The 15,401-nt window shown below is 34.9% G+C and overlaps 1 protein-coding gene and 1 long non-coding RNA gene across 2 annotated transcripts in view; one reads left to right on the top strand and one right to left on the bottom strand.

Moving 5' to 3' along the window:
• Window positions 1-13,664, bottom strand: part of MGAT4C (MGAT4 family member C) — a 360,127-nt gene extending 346,463 nt beyond the window's left edge. The window contains exons 1-2 of the mRNA XM_087874044.1: window positions 13,313-13,664; window positions 3,819-3,972 (exon numbers count right to left, since the gene is read on the bottom strand). The gene's annotated coding sequence lies outside the window, so the exon portion shown is untranslated. The remainder of the gene's footprint in view (window positions 1-3,818; window positions 3,973-13,312) is intronic.
• On the top strand, window positions 5,566-13,590 carry LOC148112817 (uncharacterized). Its single transcript, XR_015728936.1, has 2 exons — window positions 5,566-10,637; window positions 13,237-13,590. It is a non-coding gene; the product is annotated as an uncharacterized LOC148112817 (long non-coding RNA).
• Window positions 13,665-15,401: the final 1,737 nt, after the last annotated feature.

Below are 15,401 nucleotides of genomic sequence, written 5' to 3'. Positions count from 1 at the left end.
TAAAATTACTATATTCCTTTTCATACTTTTCTCATTTTGCATAGAAGTATGCCATGTATGCAGAGTCTCACCTTTTGTTCTTGAGACTTTTGATCAAATATATTTCTCAATAAATAGGAGACAGAACAGGAAAGGAAAAAGAGGGGAGGGAAAGGGCGTGCAATATGTGAAAACTGTGTATCTGAGGAGGAAACAATGAGGTTTTTCGAATTTACATAAAAATAAATCTGAAAATAAGTTTTCAGTCAAACTCTTCAGTTAAATTCATTCAACTAATTATGTACCCAGATTCATGATTTGTTATTGTGAAAAAAGAATATGCATATTATCAGCATGATGCAATTTAAATTATCCACCAGAGCATAATTAATATAATATACTTTTCATACAATAGATACAAATCTTTATTGCCTTAAAAGAAATAATTGCTTTGATAGTTGCTCACCTAAGTATTGAGGAGAGTGCAATAAAATTAACAAAGAATTTTAATCTTTATGTACAATAGTACTGCTGCACAGTTTTAACTCTTCTTCTTAAAGTTGGAAATTTTAAGACTTGTGACTATGGGTTAAAAGAATGCTTTTAGGAACTTAGGATGTTTTTATTTAATTTAGTTATTTACAGTTATATAAATAAAGCACAGAGGGAGACTGGTAATATTAACATCATGACAGATAATATATGTGCCAAAATGAATTATTTTTTTTTCATCCAGTGTTCTATATACTTCTTCTGTATCTACATATTTCTTCTGCACCTATATAGAAAACATCAATCATCTGCTCTGAGTTATAATTTAAACTGGAGCATCAATTTTGCCTTCTGCAAGAGAGATGACCTGCTTAGTTAAGCCATCTTCATAAAGATATGTAAATAGTATAAACAAAGAAAATTACAGAGTTTGAAATGATTCTACACAGAACAAGGCAAATATTTCTTCTATTGCTATCTATTAATGTTATCTAAACAATTAGGTACAACATTTATTTGAAATTAATTCATGTGTTTTCAGATTTTCAGATTTTCAGGCTCAATTGGATTGGGATAATGGAATGGAGGAATATGTAGAATTAAAGAGCCCATGGAGATTATTATTTTGTACTTCACTTTGCTTTGCTTCCGGTTTTAATACAATTAAAAAATCAAGATATTTCTGTAGATCTCTTCCAATATCTTCGGATGATATACAATCATCAATTATTACTTAACTTTTCATACCCTCATATAATTTTAGCTCCTCAAGCAATTTAGAACATTAATATTAGTGCTCATTTTATATTAGAGCTATGATAATATTTGTTTTTTACACGAATCTTACAGTGTATAAGTTTGAGATGCTGAACACTGCAAACATTTTGATTTGATGTTTGGCCATGTGTATAAGTGTGTAGGTGAAACCTAAATAGTTTGTTGCAGGTATGTTCTTAGAGAATTGCTCTCAGTTATATACATTGCCTTGGTGTTAATTTCTAAATAAGGATAACATATTGAAATTATTTCCTTTTTAAAAATATATTTATTTAAAATGGAATTTACATTTAAATTATTTTTCACTGTTTTATTGATTTGGGTATGTGCATGTTAAATGTTGCCTATCTTATATTTAAAACATGCTCATAGTTTACTGGCATTTTATTTATTATTTATTTATTCATTGACTTTGTTTTATTCTTATTGATAACTTAGTATACCTTTCAGTTTTAATTAAAGGAAATGTATTACATTTTTTTCAGATTAGAAACATGAAAGTATTTTGAACACCTTAGAATAGAATAATCACTTACTCATAAAGCAAGGATTTTGTTATATTAATGTGGATAGAATTGTAATTCTGCAGCAAGATTTCAAACACAATTTCGAAGTTGTCCTTTAGGAAGGTGTCATTCAAAGCCTACAATCATTGTTTGCATTTAAACATACTGCGTACCTTCCGTCGCGCGCTTAAGACGTTTTTATTCCATCAAGCTGGCCTGACCTAAACTTTTCCTCTTTTAAATGGAATTTTAAATTTGGTTTTAATTTATTGGGGTTTTAAAATGTCTCAGCCAAATTTATTTAATTAGTTTTATCTCTATTTTAAATTTTGTATCCACATGTTTTATTTTATGGCTGTTCACCGCCCTGAGTCCTTCGGGAGTAGGGCGGTATACAAATTTAATAATAATAATAAAAAATACAAACAAACAAAATGATAAAACTTTTTGGCTATGTTGGGTGAGAGTTATGTTTAGTTTAGCTACATTAATTGTTGCACAATATTTTCTATTATTTATTTATTATATTTATTAATCAAATTTATATAATCAACCATTTCACAGAAAGTGACTGGGCAGTATACAACAATCCAATAAGACAGTGAATAAATAAAACAATCATTACCTAAAACCATTACATAATAATTATTAAAAGAACTTTAAAACTATGAAAGCAGAACTCAAACAGGAAAAGAGAATAATAAATGGAGGGATGTTAATTCTCTCATCCCCTGAGGTAACCTGCTGGCATAACCAAGTTTTGAAAGACCTTTGAAAGTTCAGGAGTGATGAGACTGACCTCATCTCTGGAGGGATAAGATTCTACAATGCAGGCACCACAGTAGAAAAGCCACAACACACACACACACACTTAGGGCTCACCAAATGCAATTTCCTAAACAATGAAGCCTATAACATACCCATTCTACTGGATTTAGTGGCAGATAAAATCAGGAATAACTTAGTCCCATGCTATGTAAGATCAATACCAGTACCTTCAATTGGACCCAGAAACCAAATGATAACCAATGCAGCTCATGTAGCAGAGGTGTGGGATACACCTTACATAAATACATGTAACTGCTCGCACTGCTGCATTTTGCACTAGCTGAAGTTTCTGGATACTCTTCAGAAGTAGCCCCATATAGAACATATTGCAATAGTCCAATTGGGAGGTGACCAAAGCATGAATGACTGTAACTAAGGTCTAAAACTAAGGAGAGATTTTAATCAGGCTGTGGTACAATTCCCACAGAGCTGTAATTATATAAATTGAATGAAGAGAATAGTCACCACAAATGGACTTTATTTAATTCCATCAGCAATTTGTCCTTCTAGCTTGTTGTTTTTCCAGTTTTATGACTAGAGAAAGCGCCTGCTGCTTAGGAAAGGAACTTTTTTTATAATGATTTATCTCTGCAACCTACAGAAGTTGCAAAAGTAGAATAAACCTGCCACGGGGACTTTTCCTTCATATACAGTGAAGCCAAGGTACATGCACAAAGTAGAAATGTTATATAGAAAGTAGGTGTGTATGCATTTAATTTTGGATTTAAATTGGACTAGTAGGACTCTTCTTCTGTTTCTGGAATTAGTGTTTCCAGTCATTGAAGTGCTGCATCCCTGTAACCATTTATCTTTCTGGCCTAAATATGCACCAGAAAATTTAAGGACACCCAATTTTTGAAATGGCATATGTGTCTCTCAGGCTGTAAGCTTTATTTCAGAAACATGATTACTCTCTCTCCCTCTTATTCAGTCATTCATTTTCTATATTCTAAAAAAGGCTGAGGTCAACAATTCACTGCTAGAATGTTATTTGTCACAGATGCCAACAAATTATTGCTTAGCGCATTGTAAGCCACCCTGAGTCTCCGGAGAAGGGCGGCATATAAATCAAATTAAAAAAAAAAATGTCCCAAGTTTCTGAAGCCACATAGTGGGGGAGAGGTTTTAAAAATAATCCTGCTAAAAGGAAGGGCAGAGGGAGGAAGGAGGAGCTATGGCTTTGAAACAACTGGGAAACTTCTCTTATGTTATAAATCAGGGATGGGTTCTACTTACCTTTACTACCGGTTTGCAGTGGAACCGCTCGTGCGCATGCACAGAAGCGTTTTGATGATGTTGGGGTCAGTGGGCGGAGTCTCCCACTGGTTTTACTACCAGTTCTATCGAACCGGTGTGAACCGGGGGCAATCCACCACTGTTATAGATGAAACTAGAAATAAAGCATTAAATAATAATTGGTGGCATTAAAACTAAACAAACTGATCAACACAAAAAACTACATTCTAGATTACAAATTAAATAGATGTTTCTTTTTCCTGATGTTTTAATAGCTTAGACATTATTTAATTTTCTTTATTTCTGCAATGGACCATTTGGTTTGATAAAAAAAAATGAATGTTGTTAATGTTTCACTGCTTTCCCAGTCTTAAATTAAAAAAAAATATAGAAACGATTATGTAAGACATGCTGGTGATGGAATACAGTATATTAATTTAAGATTGTGAATTGCATACACTTTCTGATATCCTGGAAGATTGAATATATTCTGAAAATTCATTTATGTGAACTATGATGACAATTAGAATAATTTATTAAATTTATATGCTACCCTACTTGCAGCAAGTCCATCTTTCTCTAATACTGCTCTTTTTAGGTGTCAATTTTTTGTCTTAGTGAATCCAGATTTATAGAAAATGGGATGAGATATGGAATGAAGTATTTAGATGAATTTTAAGAAGCAGCGATAAAATGTAAGTGTTGACTAATTTGTTCAGGATGAAAGGGAAAGATTCTTATAATGTTTTCTTCCTTTTTCCTTTATTTAATATTGTTGTATTCCCTTATATTTATATTTTATATTATTTATTATTTTATTTTGGGTGTGTGTATGTATTTTCCTTCTGTGGCTGATATGTCACTTGGCACTACTTCAACTATTACCCCTGCGGTCTTCTGGTACTTGTCTACTACTATGATGTTTGGTTGATTGGCCAGTATCTGCCTGTCTGTCTGGATTTGGAAATCCCACAGGATCTTAGCATTTGTATTCTCCATAAACTTCATTGGAATCTCCCATGTGGACTCGGGATGGTCTAACACAGGGGGCTTCAAACTTTTTAAACAGGGGACCAATTCATGGTCCCTCAGATTGTTGGGAGACCAGACCGGCTGGGTGGGCATGGCTAGGTGGTCATATGACTGGGTGGGCATGGCTAGGTGGTCATATGATTAGGTAGATGTGGCCAATTTAGCAGTCCATTAAACAATACACACAAATTAAACTCTAATTTGTTTTGCTCCAGGGGGTGTTTTATTTGCTTTTGTTTGCATGTTGCTCTTTTGGTTGACTTTTCTTTTTACTAGATCATTTTTTTTTAATTATTTAAGAAACTCAGTTTTGCAGCAATTCTTCTCAGCCCCAAGGAACTTACAATCAACAAGTCTCTCTCTCTCTGTGTGTGTGTCTATCTCTGCTTCTATGTATCTCTCTCTCTCTGTGTCACTTTTCTCTCTGTGTGTGTGTCTATCTCTCTTTCTTTGTATGTATCTCTCTTTCTCTGTCTATCTCTCTCTCCCTCTCTCCCTCTCTCTCTCTCTCTTTCCCTCCCTCTCTCTCTTTGTCTATCTGTCTGTGTCTGTCTCTCTCTGTGTCTCTTGTCTCTCTATTTCCCTCCCCCCTCTCTTTTTTTCTCTCTCTCTCCCTATCTCTCTCTCTCTCTCTGTGTGTCTATCTTCGGGAGGTGGGGGAGGGCAAAAACGGGGTGCACAGACACCTTAGGAGGCCAAAAATGGGGCCATTTTTGGCCTGCAGAGTTCTTCTGGAGGAGGGGGAGGCCAAAAATGTGCCCACTTTTGGCCTATCCAGCCTCCACTAGCACTCTGCAGGCCAAAAATGTTGGCCTCCTTACCTTTCAGTTCCAGCCCATGAGGCTCATAAAGGTAAGTCTTGAGCTCAGCCGAAGGGTGGGGGCCGGAGGTGAGCGGGGCAATGTGGGCAAGGCAGCCTTGTGGTCCTGCACAGACTGGATTAATGGCTTCAGCAGGCTGTATCCAGCCCACAGGTGTAGTTTAAGGACCCCTGGTCTAACCCATTCACTGTGCAGATGTTCCTATACACAATGTTACCCAATTTGTTCTGCCATTCAGAATATGCTCTTTCTGCCAGCATCTTACAACATGATACCATATGTTGGACTGTCTCTGAGGCCTCTTCATAATCTATACCTCAGATCCTGTCAATAGAACTAGAGGTAGAGATAGAGATAAAGATAATGTAGTTGTAGAAAAATATAGTGATATATAGATATTCATTTTATTTCTGTATTGGAATTTTGTATTATTCTTTAAAATAATCCATAGAAAATTATTAAAAGAAACTCAATTCTTGACCCTGAGAGAAAAGAAAATGGTTTGTTTAGTTCCTCAGCAATTTCTAGGTGCTTCATGCAACATTAGCAAGCTTTTTGTGCATATATTTATACTATGCCCAAAGCAAATTACTCAAAAGTTTTTTTCTGAGAAAGAGATTTGTGTTTCCTTTTTTCCCTATGTTATTCTCAAAACGTTTTCAAGCTGCTTTCACAATTTTTCTGCCAAAGTTTAAATACTTCATTTCTGTAACTTATTTCTCCATAACTCTATAGGATCCTTTGCATCTCTTTTTCTAGGCCTGCTTGGAACATCATGAAGAAATATAGAAAGTTTTCATAATTATATTTCTATTGCAATTTTCTTGAAACGTTGAAAGACAGGGAGTTAAAAGGCCACTAGAGAGATTATTATTCTGTGATTTATAAGACTGTCTCATACACATACTTCAACCACTACATAGATACAAGAACTTCAAACTGCATCCCTGATAAATTTGCTAATACTAGTTACTTTTTACATCAATTAAAGATTTTTTAAAAAATGTTAAATTAGCCTAGGCTTAACTATACTGATTTATAAACTATATAAACTGTATTTCACCCTAATCTACCATTGGGTCCATTCCTTTTTAAGAGTTTTAGTGTCAATATTTCCAAATAACTGAAATGATCAACTTCAAAGTCTGGCAGGGGGGTGTCTAGTATTGGTTTTCTCCCTAATGAACAGAGATTCATCTAAATCCAAAGGGAAATTTTTAGTATTTTGCACAGGGATGCTGATTTAATAGTCACAAGACTGCAGACACAATGTATTAGATAGGATGTTGATTTCCTTTTTTCCATCTATGAAATGAAATTTAAAACTGTCCATTTGAAAGATTATGCTTCCTTATCTATTGTATTTTATAATAATATTCCAAAGCAGCATTATGACAAATAATCAGAACTTTTAAGTTTAAAAGCTCAAAAACTGTCTCTTGCTTAGATTTCATTATTTATACAGGTTTACATGCAATATATCACACACTAAGGAAGAAATTACATTTTCTTATGCTATAATTTAAGTGAAGCCACAATCACTCTTTAGTTTATGTTAATACTTAATCTTCATTACAGCAACATTCATATAAAAATGTAAATTTGATACAATTTAATGCAGACAAATGATTACAATATAAAAAGTAGCAGCTCATTATTTAAATGTTGTTAATCTATGCCACTTTACTTCTGAACTTCTTTTTCACTTAAGTAGAAGACAAGAAAGATCAGGTTTGCAAAAAAAAGAGAAGGTCAAGTTTTAGTGAATACCTTATTTCAAATATTTGAAAAAAAAGCAATGTTGGTGTTCAAAGTCATGAATCTTACGTATTTAATATACAAATCAAGAATCCTTTAAAATACTAATGTGTATAGTTCTCATTATAGTGGGGCAGCATAGGAATATTCCAATAGCAATTATAATATTCTGGTAACCGCCAACATTATTTTGTTCAATTATTCATACAAAGAAGAAATGAAAGTCAAAATTACAGAGTCTCAGAGTGGGTGATTTTATCCGAGATACTTTCTTTTCTTGAAGAAGGTAAGAATAGTTCTGACCCTATCAGAATAGTTTATAGGCATAAAGAAACAATCTTATATTGAGACAGCTCAGTTGGCTTCTTATTTCACTCAGTATTGTTCACTCTAACTTTATATTATCTTGTTCTTCATGATAGAAAAGAGTAGTCCCAAATGCAACTGGACTGTTTTTCCTTGAAGCGTTTCACTTCTTAGCCAAGAAGTTTCTTCAATTCTGACAGAATGGTGGGGAATAGGAGGATTTATATTCCTTGCAATCATCTGGTCATTAGCACTAGCAATGACTGGATGACTGCAAGTAATATAAATCCTTCCATTCTGCATCATTCAGTCAATTGAAGAAGTTTCTAGATGAAAAGCAAAACGTCTTCAAGGAAAAACAACGTCCTGTTGTCTTTTGAGGGACAACCATGACCTGGATCAATGAGAATCTCCATAGACATAAGAAAGCGTACATCTTCCATCATTCCTGGTTGGAGTGATGAACTATGCCTGCTGAGCATTATGGGACCATTGATCTAACAACTGTTAGAGAAAAGTAGTTACTAGAAATATTTTGTTCACTTTTGGGCTTTTTTGAGATTCAATATGAATTTTGCATATCCTTCATCAGAAAGCTACATATAGCTTTTTCATGTCGAATTTGCTTAGCAACACAAATCAAACCCTACTTTTCTAAGAAAACCAAGATAAAAAATCAAACCAAATCAAAAGTCCCATGATCACGTGACTGTTATTTAAACATTTATTTTTTAAAAAAACTCATTCAGAAAAATGGATTGAAATGGAAGAATGGATTTGCTTAATGTCATAATATGTTTTATGATCACAGTGACTTGCTTTATGGTCGGGAAATTGAGTCTGGTCACATAGTGCTTCAACTTATGATCACAATGACTTAGCACTGAAATTTTGAACTCCATAGTGGTCATAAGTCAAGGGCTACATGTACACATGAAACCTTTAATGGAACACTACAATCCCAATAAGGTTTAGCAAGTTAAAACCAAGAGGAAATAATTTTAAAAAGTCTTCTAAACAATTTTATCATATTAATTAAAATTCTTTTTTTTCTGCTCCTTCATCAGAAACAAAAAAAGTCCACAAATGCATTCCATTATTGACAGACAACAATCCCTTTTTGCCAATCAGATGTAGTTTTTTCCTTCCAGTATTTATTGTATAGTAACTATTTTAATGGATGCCCCCATCTGAAAAATCCAGTTTTTGATACAGTATTTCATAGACTTAAAACGTTGAAGATAAAGCCAAGAAGAACATATATGTTTTGAACATAATGTGATAGATCCAGAGTAATTTCACCAACACTGATGTCAGCCCAAATTGCAGTAACAATAGAAGCAGGCTAAATCATACTCATGTGTTACATTTCCAGGAGCAGGGAAATTGTAGCCATTATTTACAAAACATTATCTGAGGTATCCCATATACCCCAAACAAAGTCTTTAAGATCATTTTAAGGTCAAAGGAATTCATTCTACATTTTTAAAATGCAAACTTCCATTATTTATTAGGACAGGATATTTCAGATCTTTACTACAGATAAATCTGTATGTACAGTCTTTGACTTATGACCATTGATTTAACAACCATTCAAAGTTTTGAGGGTAATGAAAAAAGTCACAATTATGACCATCACAGCATTCTCTACAGTCACATCATCAAAATTTGGGCAATCTGCATACATTTACAAGAGTTGCAGCATCCTGGGGTCAAATGATTGCCATTTATGATCTTTCCAGGTGGTTTCTAGCAAGCAAAGTCAACGGGGGAAGCCAAACATGTTCAGTGACTGCATAATTCTCTTAATGTCCGTGATGAATCACTTATCTCTAGCAGAAAGTTGCCTAATGACTATATAATTTAGTGACAGAAGTTCCAGTCCCAATGGAGATCACAGGTCAACAACTATCTATAACTAATATGGATGTCATCAACTTTCTTAAATTTCCTATAATGAGAAGATACTGTCTAAGATGCTGCAGATAATTCTTCCAAAAGCTTTAAGTATTCTTAATCTTAAGAACATCATTAAATGTTTGTGACTAACCACAATGATGCCAAAATGATGAAATTCTGTCATGACATCACAACCCAAGGTCCATTCCCTTGTATTGGCATAGTGATGCTACACACAAGTACAAAAGGGTTTGGATTAGGGTTTATATTACAACTTTCCAATATAAATTTCATCCCTTACTATAGCCTTGCCCTGTTAATATACTTGTGAGAGCACCAGAGGCAGACATAACTCAAATGCTTGGTAAGATACTCTAGATATTGGACAAGACTGAAAATATGTTAAATAATCATTTGACTGTATTTTTGGTTTAAAATTCTCCTGACAAATGGAAAATTTATCTACTTGGGGAAAATATGTCTTATAATTGCAGAATAACAAATGAAGGTGCTTTAAATTAGGTTGTCCATTGGTCCAATGTTGACTATTCTGACTGCTCTGCAGAGCCTCAGCAATTTTCTATCATCTGCCAGGAACTGAATTTGGGAACTTTGACACATAGGAATCAGGGGTGGGTTCTAATTTTTTTTACTACCGGTTCTGTGGGCATAGCTTATTTTGTGGGTGTGGCTTGATGGTCATGTGACAATTATTTAGGATTTAGCAGAGGTACTGGTCTACCAGGCTGTTAACTGCTTGCAGAGCTGTACAGATCTACCCATTTATTTTTGCAGGCACTGATCTACCCATGTATTTTTGCAGGCACTGATCTACTCATGTATTTTTGCAGGCACTGATCTACTCATGTATTTTTGCAGGCACTGGTCTATCCATTTATTTTTGCAGGCACTGATCTACTCATGTATTTTTGCAGGCACCGGTCTACCCATTTGTTTCCTGTTAACACTGATCAGCTGTAGGGCGGCCCTTTGAAGTCCCACGGTAAGAGTTTAAACAGTTTTTTTCCCTCTAGCCATCAGCTGGGACTCAGGAAGCAGCAATAGATTGGGGGTGGGGCCAGATAAAATGTAAGAATAACGAGGGGGGGCGGGGGGCGGGGGGCTCAGAACCAGTTCGGTGACATTATATTGTCACTACTATCGGCTCAGTGGAACTGGGCGGAACCCACCACTGATATGAATACAAAACACCACACTTAATGCTTGAATGCTATTTCCACACGTGAGTGCAGAATATATTATATGTATTTCCTGAATGGGACTGTGCAGCATTTCATATTCAATCTCCCAAAGGTAACTTTATAAGGCACAGATATACAAATATAGACCTTATCTGAAACATCTTAAACTAGGTGATGGAATAAGAACATAGTCGTTAGTACCAAAAATTTGGGGGGATGAGTTTGTTTCCCTTAGTTTAATTATGATTCTAACAATGATTCAACAATTAGTAACACTATGCTCACATTCTTAAAAACAACATAAGAAAGATCTTGTTATGAACTTATGTTTTGAGTTTTTAAAAGGAGAAATATCAAGCAAAAATATATGGCATTTTTCTTTCTTCATCATATGTTCTATTGTCACATTACATATGTTAATTCTGCAATCCTATGGCCTTTTACCTAACAGTCAAGCTTGATGAATCAGTTGGATTTACATACACATACTCATATATAGTACTGCACTGTTTTTTTCTAGTAAAGAATAGTAGTGCTTATACTATACTGTCTAATACCAGTACAATAGTATAGTACTATGTTTTGCATTATGACTAACATTTGATTATTTAGTGCTACATAGAAATGATTAAATGAGAAAGAAATGTGGTGTAACCAATGAATATCTATTTAGAACAAATGATACATATAGTTTATAGTCACATAAATCTTCTACCAATGCATGGAATTAGTTATGCTAATGTATTATAAATGCTAAACCTTAAGAGGGTTTCCAAATCATCACCAACTTTATTTATTAATCTTTTTAAATAAAAGAGCCCAGAAGGTGATACAAAAGAAAAGAAAATAGAAAATACATTGCCAAAACTCATCTAGGAAAAATTTGATTAAAAATACCTTGATGTCAATTTCTTAGATTGTGCTTTAAACAAATATTTGGAAAATTGGAGCAGAATGAAGATAGGTCCATCTGAGTTTTTTTCCTATCCTTTTTTACCTCACAGTTTCAGCTGTTTTCTAGCTATTTTATGCCAGAAACCAATAAATATTTCTTTTCTTAATTACGTATCAGGTTTTAAATATACAATATAGACTGGAACAGAAAATTCTTTATTGACCAAGTGTGATTGGACACACAAGGAATTTATTGCCGGTGCATCAGTATATATACAAGCAACAAAGTGATAACATAAATCATAATTATGAGATATAATCATAAATCATAAGATACAACCAACAAAGTGATAGTTATACCAATAGGAGCAGGTAATAGGAAAGATGAGAAGGATAATAGTAATAGAGCCTTACTACATAGTAGTATATGCTTAGATATGTAATAGAAAACTCAAACTTTGTATTCACTCAAGCTTTGTCTCAGTTTATTTAGGTATATAAGATAAAACATACATAATTCTGTAATATTTCTGTTTACTTATTGTGGTTGAACATATGCTAACTTGAGTGTTCCTGTCAGTGCAAATATCATGTCAAGGTATGTATTTAAGAGGCAGGACAGTGGTGTGCTGAATTACAAAAAAAACCCCATCAATATTACCTGTTACTTAAAGTTTTTATTTGAAAAATATTAGTATAGTATAGATATACACCATTAGTATAGTAACAGCATGGGCTTCTTTCAAGATTTGATCCAGCATCTCTTTAGTATGATAAAATTTTAGCAGGTAGACACATACTGAAACCAAAAAAGTCACATCAGGAATAATTTTGAGATGAACCCATCTCAGTCTGAATAAGTTATTATGATTTTCAGCCATTTATAAGTGGATCATTTTGAACACTAGCTCTCTGATAGAGAAAAATGTAGTGTGGATTTCTCAACAGTACAGAAATACTCAGTGCTTTGGTCTCCAACCCAAAGCATGAAAATCATCACTCACTAGCAATTTTTGACACTCCGAACTTTCTATCTCATTATCTACCTCCACAACTAGTTTAATTCACTCACAACCTTGATCCACATAAGCTTCTATCTGGAAGATTCATTTAAATCTCAGATGAACTGATTTATAAGAACATACTGAAACACTCAATGTATTAGGGAAAGCTTTTTAACCTTAAAATATTTGCCTGTTTATTAAACCCATTGATATTAACCACAGTGGATAGATGCTCATTCTTCAGTCAGACACAAACATAGTACTCTATATTTCACAGAAAAATTCCCAAGGCAGCCAATAGGAATTTAGAGTAGTGCTGTCTGCAGATTTGTTGGTGTGTGTATGTGGGTGTGTATGTTTGCTGACAGTGCACTTTGTGATAGTATAACAGCTTCAGACCAATAATAAACAATTCAGAGTATTTTAACTGCAATCATGCTGCAACAAAGTGCTATCATCATTCAATTTTAAAAAAGGGTTATTTACTTAACATTTTTTCTAGTGTATTTGGATCGCCAGCCCTTGGGATTATTTTCTGATATATGGCATAGTTAATGAATGGAAGAGCAACTACTTACCTTCAGGAAGAAGCTGCCTGCTAAAAATAATCCATTAAGAAACTAGCATCGTCTTCTGATCTATCGCCTGCAAACCAGGGACTTGAGGAGAGTTTCATTCCTTCCAGTCAATCCCCAGAAGAAAATTAGCACGATTTGAATATCTCTTAACTGTGACACTCAGGAGCTCTGGTCACATTCTATTTCCCACAGGACAGCCATCCGATATTCCAGGGTACACACAGCAGTGAAGATAAATGGGAAAAGCTGGAGATAAATTAGAGATGGCTAAGTTAAAATTGTGTCTCTGCTTCTGACTCTCTCATCTGCAGTCTGAAAGTCTATTTTGCTGTGGAAAAGCTAGATGGCAGACTGCCTCAGCAAGTTCTTTGGAAGCTACAGAGAGAATTTCCAATGAAGATTTCTTCTTTTTGTTCTTGGGTTTTTTTCCCCCTTTTTCATTATCTAAGCTAATGTGACTGGAAAAATGTCTAGTTTTTCAAAACGTGCTTCCTGGCATGGAAGTCATTTCATTGTTACTTTCTTTCAGTTATATAAAAAAACAAAACAAAAAGCATGCCACTAGAATCCATATTTCCATCTGAATGAAACATTCCAACTTTTCAGATAACAAAACTAAGGACTTGCTAATGCCCTGTTTCGTTCAGTACCTTCGACACAGACAATTTTCCAAAAGCCAGTAACTGTCTAATTCATGCTACTTGGCTGCCTATTTCTCACTATATTTGCTCATCTCTCCCATACCATTACAGAAGTGTCTTATATTTAATGTAATTTTAAACCTCTTCAGAGTGACTGTATTATTTTGTGTCTTTTGTGTGAAACTCAGACACTAAGACACCTAACAACATAGAGCTTCCATCCTGCTTTTTATGTCCATTGGAGCATTCTAGTGAATTTTGGTGGGATAACTATAGAAAACTGTGAGCAGGGCTTCCTGCCATTTTTAGGTTGAAAAATATACTTTAAAAAGTAGTGTAAACTCAAAGATAATACTATTATCAAAAATAACAAAGGTCCTGCGTTCAAATCCTGCATTCAGGTCCAGGCTTGCATGAATGATGTGGCTCTTCCCATTTTGCATTACAGGTAATCCTCAATTTATGACCACAATTGAGCCCAAAATTTCTATTGCTAAATAAGACATTTGTTAAGTGACTTTTGCCCCATTTTTATGATATTTCTTGCCACAATTCTTAAGTGAATCACTGCAGTTGTTAATTTAGTAACACAGTTGTTAAATGAATCTGGCTTCCCTGTTGACTTTGCTTGTCAGAAGTTTGCAAAAGATGATTCCATGACCCCAGGACACTGCAACCGTCATCAACATGAGTCAGTCACTTGCATTGGCATCCTTCAGTCTCAAGAGACTATGGTATCGTGCTCTGGAAAGAGGTCCTAAAACAGCATCTAGTGTGACTAAAAAGGCCAATTCGAGAATGGCAATCCCTTCCACACTGAGGGCAGATACATTCTATCCCCTGCCCAGCCTCCAGATTACGCTGGTTCCGGGACTGCCTCTTTGCCTCAGCCTGCCAAACAAGTGTCTCTTCGAATTGGAGAAGGCCATGCTGCGTCTTTAGCCTCCAAGCTGAACGATCGGAGGTCAAGGTTTCCCAGTTGTTAATGTCCATTCCCAGGGCCTTTAGGTCCCTCTTGCAGGTATCCTTATATCACAGCTATGGTCTCCCTCTGAGGTGCTTTCCCTGCACTAATTCTCCATACAGGTGATCTTTCAGAATCCAACCATCAGCCATTCTCATGACATGCCCCAGCCAGCATAGACGTCACTGTTTCAATAGTGTATACATGCTAGAAATTCCACCACGTTCCAAGACTGCACTATTCGGAACTTTGTCCTGCCAGGTGATGCCAAGAATTTGTCAGAGACAGTGCATATGAAAGGTGTTCAACTTTCTCTACTGCTGTGTGTAAAGGGTCCACGACTCACTGTAGTACAAGAGTGTGTTCAGGACACAGGCTCTATAGACCTGGATCTTTGTATATTCCGTCCGCTTCTTATTAAGCCATACTCTCTTTGTAAATCTGAAAAATGTGGTGGCTGCGTTGCCAATACATTTATTCAGCT

This window comes from Pantherophis guttatus, chromosome 7 (genome assembly GCF_059756535.1).
Source record: "Pantherophis guttatus breed Tessera chromosome 7, ASM5975653v1, whole genome shotgun sequence".
Taxonomy (NCBI): Eukaryota; Metazoa; Chordata; class Lepidosauria; order Squamata; family Colubridae; genus Pantherophis; species Pantherophis guttatus.
Note: the sequence above shows the minus strand (reverse complement) of the source record. Positions and strands in the feature narration are given on the sequence as shown.